Raw genomic sequence first — 16,487 nt, forward strand, 5'->3', positions numbered from 1 at the left:
ATAAATATTACAATTTAAATATCAATATCTCTTTTTCACTTTATAAATTTAAAAGTATATTTAAAATAATTTATCATTAGCTAAAAAATAATTTCTGTCCAAAATTTTAAAATTTTGATTATGAACTTTTTTAAAAGCAAAACAAGCTAACACAAAAAATGGGAAATAATTAATTCCTCTAAATACATTAGACCATATGGAGGGGGCGCCTTCAGATTATGTTAATCAAAATTAGTTTTAATCGACACAAAAGTTTATTGAAAGATAACCTTATAAATAAAAATAAAAAGCTAAATCAAACATGTATATATATCTGCCGATTGAATTTAAAATATAAATATAAATATAAAATTTAATTCAACATGTACCATCACTACTAGAAAAGTCAATTTTTTGACGGAAAAATTCCGTCTAAAATAGAAAAAAATTCGTCGAAAATGAAATTTTTGATGAAATTATCGACGGAATACAAGCCGTTAAATTTTTTTTCGTTGATAACAAATTTTTCTACGGAATTAGAGATTTCATAGAAAATTTTTGACAGAATTTATTTTCGTCGAAAAAATTCAACGGAAGTTATTTCCGTAAAAAATTATGGATGAAAAATCAGTGATATTCCGTCGTAATTTGTTGTGATGATTCTTGACGGAAAACAGATTCCGTATAAAGTTTTCCATGGAAAATCAATTATTTTCCGTCGAAAACTGATATATAGATTTTCGACGAAAAAAATTTTGTCGAAAATTTTCAACGAAAAATCAATAGAATTCCCTCGAAAATTGTTGTAATAATTTTCGACGGAAAATCAATGAACGCTCCTATAAATTTTGATGTATATCTTACGCATAAATTTTCGACGAAGTATATCTTACGCAGAAATTTCTAAAAATTGACGAACGCTCGTATAAATTTTGACGTGGAACAATATTTTTGGAAATATTCCAATCGGTTCATTGCTTCGCAACTAATCCGATTCGGGGCGGGTCCAGGATTAAGGCTTTAAACCCCTTCTAAATGTGGTACTCGGGAGATTCAAACACATGCTCTCACCCCCACCTGCTTAGCTCTCATGCGCCAACTGAGCTACCACCATTTGGTGATGTGGAACAATATTATAACAAAATAATAAGAAGTAAATAAATAATAAAATAACATTGTAATAAATAAATATTCAAATTATAAATCTTATCATATTACTCGGCGAATCTAATGATTCTTTTCCAAAAATAGCCTGTATGTAAAATTGCAATAACTAACTGAATAACCTCGTTAACATAAATAGAGTATCAAGTCATTTTCAATAATGATAATTTGATGATTATTTTTCTCTTTGTTCCTTATTTATATGAAAAAGTACTGACATGTAAATAATTATTTTCAAAAATTGATATTAAATTTCTTTTTGATTTATTTATTTGTAATGATTTTTGACGGAATTCATTTTCTGTCGAAATTTTTGACGGAATAATATTTTCGTCGAACACTTCGACGTAATACCTCTTTTGTTGAAATTTCTATCTTTAATTTTGACGAAATATTTTTCGTAGAAAATTTCCGTAAAAAAATTGGGTTTTTCTAGTAGTGAACGGATAGACAAGGTAACTAGTTATGCACTAAAGTTATCTTGAAGCAATTAATGATACTATTAAATAATAAAATATTTGCATAAAAAATAATCAAATGTAGTACTTCTTCTTGAAGCAATGAATTACATTATTAACAATACTTCTTTAAGATTACAAAATTATGTAGTTAAACTCGCAGATATAATAAGTAAAAGTGATACAAATCTTCTATATTATAAAAACTCAATATATATGTCAAAATTAAGAATAATGAAAATGACATTTTTTATTCTATTTGCAAAACTAAATATTTTCACGAAAGTTCTAATTAAATTAATAACTATTATATTTCAAATAATTTTTTATAATTGTTATAACTACTTTAAAAGGATGCCTAATTAACTTTTAGACAAAACAACATTTGAATTTGAATTTTTTTTTTTTGGTAATCACGATTAGAAACTATTTTAAAAGAAAAATGCATTAATTTAAATATCCGTCAGATAAAATTAAATCAAAACTCATAATCATAGATATTAAATTTAAAATATATATAGAATAACTAGTGTCCTAATACATAATTAAGTTATGGTGTAAAATAAAATAAAATCATACCGTACTGATTTAAATGTTAAGGTTTGATGTTTTTCATTTTAAATGACATAAGTTATGTCATTTTAGAAAAGAGATAGATACTAGGAATAAAAATCAATGGAGAGAAAGTGGGTGGTTTTTTTTAATTTAAATTTTGAAAAAAAAATATTATTATGTGTCTGTCTCTCACTTAAAATAACATAACTTTATGTCATTTAAAATGACAAACACTATTCTTTAAATTTTATTAAATTTACTTAAATATATTACTTTATAAAAAATTGACTACGAAAACTATAATTTACTGGATAGTTTTGGACGACTGTTATTTAACCTTTTAAATAGGGGTGTAGGTCGGTCTAGCTTATATTAGGTCAAGTTTGACCTATTATAAATAGTAAAGTAGAACATGTCTAGGCTTTTAAATAAATCTATTTAGAAAATAGGCCATAGATTTTTTTGGTACATATCAGGTCGGCCTATATCATATTATTTATTTTAAATAAAATAAATAAAATCATTATTTTAATAATTTTTATAATAAAATAATATTTTTTTTATTCTTTTAATTATTGAATGTTTAATAGGCTTAAACAGGCTAACAGGCCTAGGCGAAAACTTTTATTTTTTAAATATAGGTCAGGCAGGCTTATAATTTGAGGCCTACACAGGTTAACAGGCCAAGCCATACCTAATATTTTTAACATAGGCTTAGCCTATTTAAGCCAAAGTCTATAGCCCATCCCAGCCTATTTACACCCTTAGTTTTAAATATTCAGTTCAAAAAATTGAACTAAATTATCATAATAAATGATCGATTGATCATTTTGCATAAATGTTATGATTCTTCCCGTTATTCTTTTAAACTTTCACATAGATTAATTTATACGTAACAAAATAAGAGTTATGGCAGTTTTTAATTCTCACTTAAATGTAAGTTGGAAATTTTTTGTTCGGAAAACAAGTGTATTTTCTTGGCTGGTTTTTGTGCCAAGTGAAACCAGATACTAACTGTACATTAGTTTTAAGAGTATCAAATATCTTATATTGCTTAGGTAAAAAAAAAAAAAAAAAAAAACCTTCATTAACCACCAAATCAACACTTGTATGAGATTTTGATTGTAGTACTATCAAGTATCAACTATGATCTAACCAGATACTAAATTAACACGGGTAATCAATTTGATTGTAGTACTCATATTATCCAAGAATAAATAAATTTCAAATTTCAAATTTTAGATTGTGTAGTAAGATATTATTGAATTGTTTTCATAAATAACATATTATTCAATATTTGAAATAAAAATAAATTTAAATTGTTTTTTATAGTAATTCATTATAGATGATAATACAAAAACAATTATGGTACAAGTTCTTTTTGGATATAATCCATCGGTTTCATCGATTACTTGACTATGTCTAGCTAGATTCAAGCCAGGTAGGACCATATAGGCAGCAAATCTCTTCCTACCAAGTTTTGAACACATCTGTGTTCCAATTATGATACATGTTATTGTTACAATAAATTTTACTAACTGATCATAAAATAGCATAATAAAAAATTCAAATTACCTTTTAAAAATGGTCGTTTGAATTGCTACTTAAATAGATATTATACAATTTTTTTCCTTTTTTATTATAAATTATTAACTTAAAACTTCTGTGATGCATGGATAATATTTCAAAAAATAAAGGCTGTCAGTTTATAGATAATAAATAAATGACAACAGATTTGAAAAAATTTAGCATTACAGAAGCCTAGTTTAATTTAGTTCTGTAAAACTTTCAAATTAAGTTAATTCTATATAAATTTGAGATGAAATGTTATTATAAATGTTTATCTATCCGGCTTATATTAATAGGGTCCGTTTGGATGGACTTCCAAAAAAATACTTTTTATGCCTTATTTATTTTGGAAGTAATTTTTACAAAAATTAAAACTATTTAAATTTTTTAAAAAAATATTTGAATTTTGAAAAAAATATTTGACTTTTGACTTCTATTTTTTTAGAAGCTAAAATTTTTAGCTTATAAAAAAAGCATATTTTTAATTTTTTTATGACTTTTATTTTTTTTAAAAAAGTAAACATCCAAATAGACTTTCTACGATAAATATTTTTTGTTTTGAAAAAAAAACACCTTTTGGAGAAAAAAAAAACTCATCTAAAAAGGCCCTTAGTCTTGTAAAAGATAGATAAATTTAATTATCGTCTCAAATTGTAAATGAAACATTTAATCTATTACAAAATTATTGTTTATTACTAGTCTAAGGAGAGTCTCCCTACCCAAACCTTTTGGCACAGTTGGTCTGGAGGCTGTGTTCCTTTAATCAGTGGTCTCGAGTTCGAGTCCTGGGTATGAAAAAAAAGAATTGGGTAGAGCCGCCCCCGCAAGAGTCTTACGATACTCGATTGGGATTAGTCTCACCTCAAGAGGGTGGGGATACCCTTAAATTACTGGGGAAAAAAAGGAGAGTCTCCCTTATATCGGTTCAATAGTGCTTGAATCGTAAATCGCAATAGTGGAGTTTTCGATTAATTAATTTGGAAAAAGTATAATTAATGTTTAAATCAATTTTTAAAAATTATTAATTTAAATAAAACGTGATATTCATAACACTTATTATAAAAGTAAATAAGTATAAATATATTTAAATTCATTTAAAATTTTAAAATTTATAACAAGCATATACTATTCTTAAAAAGATGATGTTTTTGTCATTTAAATTAAATTAATTCAGTTATTAGTTAAACATGAATTAGATTTGAACTTTTTAATATAAAAATTAAATTCACCAAATTAAGCAGATTGAATTTTAAGGGGAAAAACTAAACTATAACATTGACCTTAATTAATTAACTAAGTTAGTCCATTTTTTCCATAAACTTAAATGAATATAAATGAATCCTAATTTAGGAACTAATTTAATAATATTTTATATAATTGAAGAAATTAATTAGTAATAATTTGTATTTATTAAATGACTCAATTAATGTAAAAATTTATTTGAATAATTAATTAAGTTTTTTTTATTATTAAGAGATTAAATTAATAAAAAAAATCAAGAATCAAAGTGATAACGTTTGTGAGGGGAGTTTACCTTATAAAAAAATTACAGTTACCTTTTTTTTTCCAGGTCACATTGACCTTTATGTTTATCTCACTATGCCTAAAATATTCATGGGTTAAGAGGGCTAAAACGTGCATTTCTCAACTGTAATAGAAGTAATCACTACAATAAATTAAAATTGAGCGGAGTTTAAAATTACTAGCATTCAACGAGACAATAAACCTGATGTGATTTAATTATCCACCCGTATTGTCTTGTCATGTGATTTGAATTTTTCTTATCTACCCGAATTGTTAGAATATAGAAAAAATTGAATCAAAACGAACTTTTGGGTGTACAAAAATAAATATGTGTATTTACAAATAAAAAGTTAATTTTTCCTGTTTCATCCAACAACACCAAAAAAAGTTAAAAAAGAGAGTCTTCTTTACAATAAATAATTTGTTATTACTTTTTTGGTAGGTATTCTCATAAACATGCTGAACACACTTGAAAATTACTATTTGCATTCAAGCACAAATGTAGGAAGATGAACGTCTTGGAGCGTATTGAAATTAATGCATTCAATATTATCGTATCGAAGCAGCTAATGCAGCAACTCTTCAATTTTATCGTATTGAAATTAATGCATTCAGGCATTAATTTTATATAGTCTGAAATTACATACCGAAAGTAGAAAATAAGTCCTACAAACAACGGCAACTCTAAAGGCCATAAATTACATACAATCGACATGTAAAGCAAGATTATCTCTGTTATAAAAAAAAAAAAAGATTAGCTCTAAAAATGTTAAGCACACTCCATACGTATATAACTCACATTTACTAGGATAATTTGTGCCAAAAAAAAAAAGAGAAAAAAAAAAGAGACTATAGAATTAGTTGGTTTATAAGACCTTCTTATGGTAAGCAAAAATGCGAATAAAGACAATTTACAAGCTGATGTCAATAGAGATAGATTTAACATAGTGGATCGACTGAAGAACAGAGAATATTTTAGAATATTTCCATGCATGTAAAACCCCCGATATTTCTCTCCTACTTTTAATAAAAATTTATTAATAAATGTCAATTAAGTAACAAGGGTTAAAATAATTTCACAAAATTAATTTTACTCTTTACTAGCTTGTTGATTAGACATCAAAGAGATTTTCTTTTTAACTTTTTTAATTATTGAATAAATTTTCACATTAAATTCGCTCACTTGAAATTTTTATTAGTTTTTCTTGTACTGAACTATCGCCTATTCATTTATATAAAACAATTGCAATAATCTTATTATCAAAGCATGTCTAGCTAGGGATATTAACATATGAGACTGATGCCCTGAGTCCAAAAAGTTAGGCACAAAACGATCTGAATATTAAAGTGGCTTTGTATTTATAATGTCTCAAAATTCACGTTAAGCATTGAGAGAATGTATTTATAGTATCTCTCAAAAAAAAAAAAGTATTTATAGTAAGTGTCACAGAAAGAGATGTTAAGTTCGAATTAAAATTCTAAGAAACGAGCTGAACGAATAATTAAAGGCACATACAAGAAGGCTTAATTTTCATATGTGATATCTTTTCCAAAAAAAAAATATATATATATATATTCATATGTGATATCGTTCCATGGATGTGGTAGCTAGAAGGGACTTTCTATATCTTGTAAATGTAATTTGTTTTGTGTCATTCACTTGTATACATATGAATGGAGTTTAACCTACCAAAAGAAAAAGTGGTCTCAAATTAAGGGGGAAAACAAGCCAGAATTGAAATGGCCAGGGTAGAGAAATAAATGACCAATTGAGAGAGAGAGAGAGAGAGAGAGAGAGAGAGATTGCTCAGCAAATCATCGTAATTGCTAAGAGCCATGTTGTCCTTTTAGTTGTTCTGCCTGATGTGGTATGGACTAGCTACTTGCATTGAAAATTGCACATGCTATGTTTGGTGACTGGCAAATGAATAAATGTATATAGATAGTTATAGCTAGTTAACTTAACTGAGCATGCAACATTTATTGGGTAATTAATAATTAGCCCGTTTTAAAATAATTTTTACTTTAAAAATTTCAAATTATTTGTTATTTTAGAAAATAAAGAAGACAGTAATTATTTTTTTAATTTTATTTTTGTCTCTTAATATCTTCAATAAGTACAAAAAAGAAAAGCATTAACGTCGTAGCGAAATTGTGATTTAATCAAATATAAAAAAAAAAGTGCTTACCGATGTTGAAATTTATTTTGTGTGAAGCTAAATATAAGTTGCAGCCAATGTTGTTAAAATCGAGATTTTAGGTCAAATTGGAAGAAGATTAAAAAATCGTAATGTAAAAAAATCATAAAAATGTAAAAGCGTTTAGAATATTAGTAAAATTGTTTTGATGAAAAAAAATCGTAAAAATATAAAATCATAGTAATAAATCAAAATTTTAACTACAATAGTTGCAGCAAAGGGAGATAACCGCAACTGGGACATCTCATGAAGTCAACATAATAAGTGGTTTTATTATTTAATTGATGAAATTTTCAATCAAAATCAGTGCTGACAAATAATTACTTAAAATCCTACCTCCTAGGTCTCCTTTTATCGTTAATTTCCCTTCTTAATTATGTGGACATTGACAAACATATTAATATTTGCATTTTCTCTTGAAAATGGTTGGGTAATGTTCTGCGACTGTGCGAGTAATGTATTTTACAGAATTGCAGTTAAATATAACAACTCAAGTTGAGCCGTGAGCTTATTGAAAATCGTTACATATATAAGATTATACAAACTGTGCACATTAAACTTTTATTATTATAGCTAGCAAAAATATCAAAATTCTTGGTTTATTTTATCTTTCTTACTATATAATTTTTTAGAGTATCTATATAGCTAGATGTCATATATGATTTTGTCTCTGGAAATTTCTGATAGTTTATAGCAAGGGAATACTTAAAAGAAAAATGTTATAAAAACAAAAAAAAACTTGAAATGACAATTAATCAAGCCCGTAGAATTGTTGAATTGCATATGAATTTATAAAAAGGATAGGTTATTATACCTACCTCTTTTTCTGCCTATCTTTGTTTATACTCTAAAACATCATTAGATTAGAATATCAACTAATTTTTTTTTCTCTCTCACATCTTAAGATTCTGATCTAACATTATTAGAAAGTGACAAGCAAAAAAGAGAGGGGGTAAAATAGCCTATCCCTTTATAAAAATAGATTTACTATGAGTCTGTGACCTTGGAGAAACTTTAAGGTAAGTAAGATTATATATATATATATATATATATATATATATATATATATATATAGGGATAGGTTATTCTACTTACCATTTTTTCTGCTTACCTGTGCCTATCATCCTTCAATACTGCTAGATCAGAACCTCAATAGGAGAGAGAAATGAGAAATGTAGTTGAGATTCTGATCTAACGGTATTAAAGGGTGGTAGGCATAGGTAGGAAGAAAAAATGGTAGGTAAAATAACCTATCACACACACAGATATATATATATATATATAAGAGATAAGTTATTCTATCTACCTCTTTTTCTGCCTACTTTGCCTACTACTCTGAAACACTGTTAGATCATAATCTCAACTAACATTTATCTTTCTCTCCATCTTTATCTTCCCTCTTGAGATTCTGATAGTGTTAGAGAGTGATAGGTAAAGGTAGATAAAATAATCTATCCAAAAAAAAACCAAAATTGAAAAGTTTCTTTTTTTCTTTCCTAAGATCCAATCAATTTGATATTGCAACATGGTTTCCACGAATGCTCCAGATAGATGTCGTGCCATTGCGTTCACTTCCATAAAAGGCCCAACAAATTCATCTATATTAGGGTATTTGATCAACAGACAATAGATATAGAAGATATACACACAACACACAGTAAAAAAAATTGTTAGAATTGAACACATAACCTAACACATCGTGTAATTTCAAAATTGGTATGAAATATGAGAAACGTGAACAGCTGAAGAAAGTGGAATAATGTGTTTTATGACAACCTGTTCCGGTAGGAAAATTCAAATCCCAAATTAAGAATGTGTCATTGTCATTGTGGCACTGAAATATAGGGACATGTAATAGTTACGAGGGAGGTGGCTCGAGGTTGAGTTTACTATTCGAAACCCACAACCCCACAAGGTTGAATGTATAACAAATAGACATATTGTTCATACTTACATGCAATGTCTTCGCTATCTTGGACTTGATTTTGGTGAAGGTACGTGTGAAAGAGAAAGAGAAAGAGAAAGGGTTATAGATTTTTTTTGAGAACAATGGTCTAATAGGAAAGGAAGGACCACTAAGCTAATTGGTTAGGTATAGCCGTGTATTTGCATTTATATATGGAAATTTCGTGTTCCAGCACATTCACAACTATTCTGGTCTGTCTTTGTGTTCAAGCCACCACTCTTAAGTGTCCCACACTCATCATGTTAATTTTTCACCTTCTAACCGTCCTTGAGCCACACTCTAAGGATAGGAATATAGGAATAGCCCCCATAAATTTCTTAATTATTTTATTATTATTTATCTTTTGCTTCGTCGTATTTGAAACCACAAAACAAACAATATAGCTCAAATTTTGCACATTCTTTGCCTCATTTTGCGACATCATTTTATTTTTAGAATGCCAATTTTATATATATATATATATATATATATAAGGACAGGATATACTTACCACCAAAAAAGTTTAACTTCTTTACAACTAACTTAATCACTGTTGATTTCCTTCAATCTAACGATTATAATTTCTTGGATTTATTGAGAATTAATAATTAATTAATAAATACGATCCAATAATTTTCAATAAATTATAATCATTAGATTGACGAAAATCAACGATGATTAAGTTAGTTGTAAATGTGGTAAAATTTTTTTTTTTGGTAAGTATATCCTTCCCCATATATATATATATATATATATATATATATATATATATATATATATATATATATATAGGGATAGGATCATTTGACACTGGTATCAAACTAAAAAGTTTGATATGAAATTTTAATCGTTGATTTCCGTAAATTTAATTGTTATAATTTATTTGGTCACACTTATTAATTAATTATTTAATTTATTAATTTTTAATAAATTATAACTATTAGATTGACAGAAATCAATGTTAAAATTTAGTATGAAATGATCATGTCCTATATATTGGAGTTTCGTATGTAATATACTTTGTGATTTTATGGTTAATTTCCGCATAATATAACATCACGTGAAAAATACATAATGACAACAGTTGTTATATTTACATATATATGCTTGACTTTTTAGAATAGTTAAAATGTGTATATATGATTTAACTTTAGGTTATTTTTGTATGATTTAGGCCAGATCTAAGTAATTATAATTTATTTTGAAAATTATATAAAAATACTAAATTTAATATTTTGGGAAAAGTTCACCAATGTCTCTGTGGTTTGCTTCAGAATTACCTATGCTCCAGTGATTTTTTTTATCACATGTGACCCTGTGCTTTGTAAAAAATAAAAAACCACAGGGACATATATGATAAAAAAACATACCATTTTGCAAACCATAGGGCCATATGTGATAGAAAAAGAATCACAGGGGCATAAGTGATTCTGAAATAAATCACAGGAATATCGGTGAACTTTTCCTTAATATTTTTTAAGAAAAAAAGTTAATTCTGTTATTATAATATATAGGATTGAAAATTGTGAGAGGGGATTGAAACTCATACTCGAGATTCCTAGGTTTAATTCGTCGATATAATATGAAGATGTAATTGACCAAGTGGTTCCGAGGATGGTGTCGCTTAATTAACTAATCCCTACTCTTTAATAATAATAATAATAAAATACTAATCAGTCAATAATCTTTTTGTTAAAATTTATCTCAAAATAAAATTGGCATCGATATTAACTTTTAAATAAATGAATAGTCTTCGCCAGTCTAACATATTCAACGACCAGCCTTAAGTCTAACCAAATCTTAATCAAATTCTGTCAAATATTTTCACACTTGTAGCGTTACCATAATAAAATTAGAATTCCCAATGGAATATTTAACAAAGTGTCATTGTTTTGTAAAATTTTTATTCAAATACCACGTGAACAGTGTTTTTTATCAAATTGTCGCATGACATAATTTGCTACGACTGGTAGCGAATTACGTTCATCAATAATTTTATGACACGTGACATATTTTCGCAGAAAAAATTAACTAGACAAAGTTCGCTGCTAGTGGTAGCGAATTTGGTACACAATGTAGCCATGTGCCACGAAATCATAGACGAACGTAATTCGCTACCAGTCGTAGTGAATTACGTCACGTGGTAAAAATATATATATATATATATATATATATATATATATATATATATATATAGGGGTGAAAGTGGGCTGGGCTGGGTCAAGCTTTGCCCCGAAAAGCCCAAGCCTACGTCAAAAAATTTTAATTTGGCCTGGCCCAAGCCTAGTATGAGTCTAACTGTTAGCTTGGTTCGGTCCGTTTATAAAAAAACAAATGGCCTGGCTTGGCCCGTTAGCCTGTTAATTTTTAACTTCCAAGCAGAACCATGAATCAACTTTACAAAGTACTCAAATTCAGTTGCTACACCAAAAATCATAATTTCAACGTCCAAACAGAATCATGAATCATAACAAAACTCATACAATATGCACTTAAGTCATTTTCGAAAGCAAAATGCTCAAACTAAATAACATATATTTCATCAGATCCAATAAACAAATCTATACTATGTAAATCAAAATAACTACATGAATCCAACAAACAAATCATAATGCTTGTAGTAAGTATAACTCTTCCAAAATTCTTTTAATATATTCATATATACAATCTAACATGTTGAGATGTTGGTTCCTTATATATAAGAAATAAAATAAGATTTCTATTAAAATATAATCGAATATAATTAAGTTATAAATAATTGCAATTGATTAAATTTATATCTTTTGTTTTTTCTTCACGACATACTTACTCTATTTTATTTTATTTAAAATAAATAGTACAATATAGGCTGGCCTATGGACTTATAGGCCCGATCTTTTGAAAGTGGGCCTACGGCCTTTTTATTAAACAGGTTTTTTTAAGGCCCAAGTCCGACCTATTATACAAAATATACTAGGTTAGATCTGGCCTAATGTAGGCCGAGCCGTAGGCTCCTGTAGGCCAGGTCGGCCCAGTTTCACCCTTATATATATATAGGTAAAATTATTTCTGCAGTCGCTTTACGTACAGCAACGACATGTGTATGGTTATGATTCCCTGCATTTAATGCTTTCAAGTATATATATGGGAAGTATTTGATTGCTGCACGTACAGCAGCTGTAGAAATGTAAATCTCATATATATATATATATATATATATATATATATATATATAAGAAAAGTGTTTCTACAGTCACTTTAGATAAGCTTATCTACAATTATCCCTTTTTAACTAAGTATAACCTGTCATACTTAGTTATAACATATAACAATAAGTTTGTTCTTTTTTTCTCTCTCCTCATACACTATCGGCTGACGTGGTGGAGAGAGAAAATGCAATTTTAAAGTACGACTGGTCATACTTAGTTAAAAAGGGCTAGCTGTAGACAAACTTATCTAAAGTGACTGTAGAAATATTTTTCCCTATATATATGAGATTTGTTTTTCTTATGTTGCATGAGAAAATAAACTCTTCCTACACACACCATAAAAAGGTGTGCCACTTTTTTTTTATATTTTGTTAAATAGGTGGGTCTCACACTTGATGTATCTATGACATGAGGTTAGAAATTTCCTACAACATAAAATTTATTTTTTCCTATATATATATTTTAAGGAAAGATTATATTGACAAAAAAAATTTCTTACAAACTTATAAACTATACTAAGTCTGATTAGTCATACATTCTTGATTGAAGTCTGACTAGTCAAACTTAATGTAGTTTATAAGTTTGTAAGAAAAAAGTTTATCAATATAAACTTTCCCATATTTTTATACATAAATAATTTCTGATACCCAGCCTGGAAGGCACTGACACAGCAGCAATCACGGTGTCAACGAAAGCAGTCCAAGATTGCTGGACCAATGATCTAGGTTTAAGAAATTAAATGTTCTCTGATGCACACTGTATCAATGGCCCACTTGAAAATAACTTCAATGCAAGTTATTGGGATTTTGACATAGTGGGGATGAGTTTAGATAAATCATATTAAATTATGCGTTTAATTTTTATTTTGTATAAAAAAATAAAAATAAAATAACTTCGATGCTATTCAAAAGAATAAAGGAAGTCAACACTCAACATGCATGGCCATCTATAGAACTTTTTATTTTTTATTTTTGGAAGAAACACTATAAAAGTGGTTTTCATGAGATTTTCCCTAAAAAACCAAGGGTTTTATTATTTTTATGTTGTATAAGAAAGAAACCATATTTTATACACATAAATTTAAGATGAGTCTCATTTTATTTTATTTTCTCTCTCTTTCTAACAGTGAACTCCGCTTGTATAAATGAGTTAATAATTTTCTCCTAGAGAAAATTGTTACCGAAAAACCAATTGAGAAAATGGGAGGAAGAGGAATAGAAAATTAATATTCTGTCGAAATATTAAATCTCTTAGTAAAATTTGGAAATAAATATCTCAATTAAATGAGTTAAGCTCGTGCAATGAACTAACTATTTATTTAAAGCATTTTAAGTGTCCTCATCTCTTTCTCTTTTATTTCTCATGCAATATTTAATAGTTTAATACAGTCCTACGTACATTTGTAGTTATTTTTTAACTTTATAAATATCATTATGTAAGTTAATAAAAAAAATGCTTTAAGTAGAGAAAATTAAATTCCAATAAAACCACTTCCAAATTGAATATTTTAGAATTTTTAAAATTCAATTCGATTGGAACCTAACGTAGTTTTATAAGACCAAACAGTTGTTTGCAAAATTAAAATTTTAACTTTATTATCCATCCCCCCACCCCCCAAAAAAGAACAACCCAAAATAAATAAATAAATAACTTTAGAACTTAATTGAATTAAAAAAAGAGAAGAGTTATTAAGTTTTCCAATGTTCCATGTTAATTTCAGGCTCAATTGCTGAAAATTGTCTACCTTATTACCAAAAAGAAATTATAAACAAGATGATATGACTATATATATGATGCTTATATATAAAATAACTTTTACACATATTCATCTATCTAATTTGTATTTATGATGGCATAGAATTCGGATATTAGTTATTCTTAAAAGATTGTTTTTAATCAGTGCTACCATAAAGGAACAAATCGTAGGGTGTGAGTCGTGTGACCTTGAATTGAACATTACTGGCATGTTTTACAATTATAAAAATGCGTAAATCCTCATTCCTTAAGCAATCTTGTACATCACGGTTTGCCCTTTATAAAATAATAAATTTAGTGAAATTAATAATGTGTAAGACTTATATATCGTTATAAAAAATGATACTATACTCCCTTTTATATATATATATATATATATATATATATATATATATATGTGTGTGTGTGTGTGTGTGTTGTGCATCTAAGTATAGTCTTTCTTGAGCGGCATAAGATCATAAATGTGTGTGCAGTGTGTGTGTAGCAGTGAACATTGAATGGCACTGAAAAGAGTAAAGGGTCCATCTGAGGAGCTTATGGTACGTTAAAGTCCCCACTCCCATCCTTGAATGCAATCATGCATGTACTCTCTCAGCCACCTCTCATTAATTCATTCACATAATAAAATAAGAGACCCACGTTTATTGCACCCACCACTCTGCCTCTAAGGACACTTCCTCTGAAATTTTTGGAGCTTCCAATTCTCAACTATAATATAATTAATTTCATTTTTGCTACACAAACCACTTGAATTGAATGTGCACTAGTATGTAGTATAAGTTGGGTAAATAGGTTAAGGAGTGTATTCACCAGAATGTATCCCAAAAAAAACAAAAAACAAAAAACAAATTGTACTCACCACAACCTGCCATAAGAAGCCATAATGATTCCTGGGTTCAGTTTTTTCTTTCTTTCTTTTTTTAATGGTGACCCAGGGTTCACAAATTCCGAGGCAACTAGAACCTGCTACCTGCTACCTGCTAAGTTCTAGGATCATGTTTCCCAAAGGTATTTAACGTCTCTTTTGAGTTGGAAATGATAGGTGAAAATACGATCCCAATAATATATTTGTGCAGAGAATCATAAGATAAATTAATAATAATAAAAGAAGAAAAAATATATATTAAAATAAATAATTACAAAATTATAATTATTAATTTATCTTTATATAATTATGATATATAGTTATAATCATTCACTATGACCATGTTATATTTTTTTTTATACGAAAAAATCCATTTTCGTCAAGCGCCAGCCTTCTATCATTTTCTTCTCATAATTAAACATTGAGTTTTATAAGAGTTATGTTGTAGAAAAAATGATTGTGTAATGTTATAGAGATTCATTTTGCGTGAGTAATTTTTTTTTTCTTCAAAAAATGTGAGTCCCACAAAATGTTGTGTGTGTAGAAAAATTTGTTGTGTCATGTTAAATGACAAATGCAAATCCCTTAAACATTTAAGTGAGCGTTTGATTTTTTAAAGAATAAAAGATACGATAATATAAAAATACTTGTTCAATATTTAATTTTGCAATATATAATCATATGACAGAGAAAAATAAAATATGAATGTAATTAGGTCTACATGCGATTTCAATCTTTAATATTTTTTCGTAACAATCATATTTTTTCAAGCAAAAAAAAAAAATACTCCTGCAATCTTTCCAATTTTTAACAAAGGTGAATGAGGTGGTCTACTATTTACATGGGTGGTTTAATTTGTTACTGAGTAGAGTATTTTAATCGTTGAATCAATGAATTTAATATATTTAAATATATCATTTTATATTTAATCTATTTATATTTGAAAATTTAAATAAATTAAAGTTACCGGTGGGTTCACTAAAATATTATTCTTAATAAAGTACCACACTAGTCATTATATAAAATGTTTATCACGTCACTAACTTCTGTTAATAATAGGACGGAAGACCAACGAAGGGACTTGGATTTTCTTTCAATTAAAAAAATTCAAGGATTTAATTGGACAAAAAAATTATAGAGAAACCAAAATTGTACATCAACTATGATGGAGAAACACAAATTATAATCAAGCCAATAAATAAATTGAGGGCGAAAAATAATAAATTTAGGGAAGCTTTATATGGAACCTCACTTAGACCTTTACCTCCACTTAAAATTAACTTACTG

The sequence above is a fragment of the Gastrolobium bilobum genome, unplaced genomic scaffold, assembly GCF_033153095.1.
Source record: "Gastrolobium bilobum isolate Gb01-03AN ecotype WA unplaced genomic scaffold, APGP_CSIRO_Gbil_v1 utg18394, whole genome shotgun sequence".
Lineage (NCBI taxonomy): Eukaryota > Viridiplantae > Streptophyta > Magnoliopsida > Fabales > Fabaceae > Gastrolobium > Gastrolobium bilobum.